This window comes from Delphinus delphis, chromosome 19 (genome assembly GCF_949987515.2).
Source record: "Delphinus delphis chromosome 19, mDelDel1.2, whole genome shotgun sequence".
Classification (NCBI taxonomy): Eukaryota; Metazoa; Chordata; class Mammalia; order Artiodactyla; family Delphinidae; genus Delphinus; species Delphinus delphis.
In genome coordinates this window covers 33,503,734-33,506,008 of record NC_082701.1, presented here as the reverse complement: position 1 = coordinate 33,506,008, position 2,275 = coordinate 33,503,734, and the positions used below count along the sequence as shown (strand labels likewise).

Here is a 2,275-nt window from a genome sequence, read left to right as displayed (position 1 = left end):
TCTTTTTTTTGAGATTTTTAAAAAAATTATTTTATATTGGAGTAGAGTTGAGTAACAATATTGTGTTAGTTTCAGGTGTACAGCAAAGTGATTCAGTTATATATATACATGTGTATGTGTCTCTTGTTACTAGGGAGTGAACTCCTAAAATCTTGTTATTCATCTTTTTTATCCCTAGCACCTAGAACACCATCACTAATAGACATTAATAAATGTTGTTGAATGAACACATGATTAATACCCAAATTTACACCCTTTTGTTATCACATACTCCCCTCCATGGACCTGAAGGGCAGCAGTTCACTGTCACTGAAGAAGTAGTGCTCTTGTAATTGTCACATCATGGCAATTTCCCCAAAGCTGAAGGAAAGAGATAGGCTTTTCACTATTTTTTTTTTTAACATCTTTACTGGAGTATAATTGCTTTACAATGTTGTGTTATTTTCTGCTGTATAACAAAGTGAATCAGCTATACGTATACATATATCCCCATATCTCCTCCCTCTTGCGTCTCCCTCCCATGCCTCTAGGTGGTCACAAAGCACCAAGCTGATCTCCCTGTGCTATACAGTTGCTTCCCACTAGCTGTCTATTTTACATTTGGTAGTGTATATATGTCAATGCCACTCTCTCACTTCGTCCCAGCTTACCCTTCCCCCAACCCGTGTCCTCAAGTCCATTCCCTACACCTGGCCTTTATCCTGTCCTGCCCCTAGGTTCTTCAGAATGTTTTTTTTTTAGATTCCATATACATGCGTTAGCATACAGTATTTGTTTTTCTCTTTCTGACTTACTTCACTCTGTATGACAGACTCTAGGTCCATCCACCTCACTACAAATAACTCAATTTCGTTTCTTTTTATGGCTGAGTAATATTCCATTGTACATATGTGTCACATCTTTTCTATCCATTCATCTGTTGATGGACACTTAGGTTGCTTCCATGTCCTGGCTATTGTAAATGGAGCTGCAGTGAACATTTTGGTACATGACTCTTTTTGAATTATGTATTTCTCAGGGTATATGCCCAGTAGTGGGATTGCTGGGTCGTATGGTAGTTCTACTTTTGGTTTTTTAAGGAACCTCCATGCTGTTCTCTGTAGTGGCTGTATCAATTTACATTCCCACCAACAGTGTAAGAGGGTTCCCTTTTCTCCACACCCTCTCTAGCATTTATTGTTTATACATTTTTTGACGATGGCCATTCTGACTGGTGTGAGGTGACACCTCATTGTAGTTTTGATTTGCATTTCTCTAATGATTAGTGATGTTGAGCATCCTTCCGTGTGTTTGTTGGCAACCTGTATGTCTTCTTTGGAGAAATGTCAGTTTAGGTCTTCTGCCCATTTTTGGATTGGGTTGTTTGTTTTTTTGATATTGAGCTGCATGAGCTGCTTGTATATTTTGGAGATTAATCCTTTGTCAGTTTCCTCGTTTGCCAATATTTTCTCCCATTCTGGGGCTTGTCTCTTTGTCTTGTTTATGGTTTCCTTTGCTGTGCAAAACCTTTTAAGTTTCATTAGGTCCCATTTGTTTATTTTTATTTCCACTTCTCTAGGAGGTGGGTCAAAAAGGATCTTGCTGTGATTTATGTCATAGAGTGTTCTGCCTATGTTTTCCTCTAAGAGTTTTATAGTGTCTGGCCTTACATTTAGGTCTTAAAAATATGGAACGCTTCACGAATTCGGGTGTCATCCTTGCGCAGGGGCCATGCTAATCTTCTCTGTATTGTTCCAATTTTAGTATATGTGCTGTCAAAGCAAGCACTGGGCTTTTCACTTTGCCATTTGTTCTTACTGCAAGGTGATGGGGCACTCCTATGAGTGCACCCTTCACAAAGGATTTAGAAACAGAAGACTGTAAGCCCTGATGATTGTTATCTTTCTCTGGTTTGCCCAGACCAAATCCCTTAACCTCTCTGAACCTTGGTGTCCCTTTCCGTAAAATGGGGATGTGATAACCTAATGAACTAAAGGTTGTAAAATGCTTGGTAGACTATGCTGAGTAAAGCACACCTATGGTTCTATTGTCATTTAACCTCAGAAGGTCACCAACACAGACAAGAAGAGAGGAAACACCTCCTTTATGCAGGAGTCTACACAGCCTGGGGAGGCAGGTGAGGAGTGAAGTGTGTGTATGAAGCGTGGATGAAGACATGGGCTGCCTCGTCCTGTCTCTTCATCACATTATGTTCCTAGAGGGAGAAGATGCCACCTTGCACTCTCATTGGTGTTGGGTGTTACCCAGCTGCTACATATGGCCTTTCCCCCTCCAA

At 40.4% G+C, this 2,275-nt stretch overlaps 1 non-coding gene across 1 annotated transcript; it reads right to left on the bottom strand.

The window, feature by feature from the left end:
• Positions 1 to 1,660: 1,660 nt before the first annotated feature.
• On the bottom strand, positions 1,661 to 1,767 carry LOC132415591 (U6 spliceosomal RNA). The gene has a single exon (XR_009517314.1). It is a non-coding gene; the product is annotated as a U6 spliceosomal RNA (small nuclear RNA).
• Positions 1,768 to 2,275: the final 508 nt, after the last annotated feature.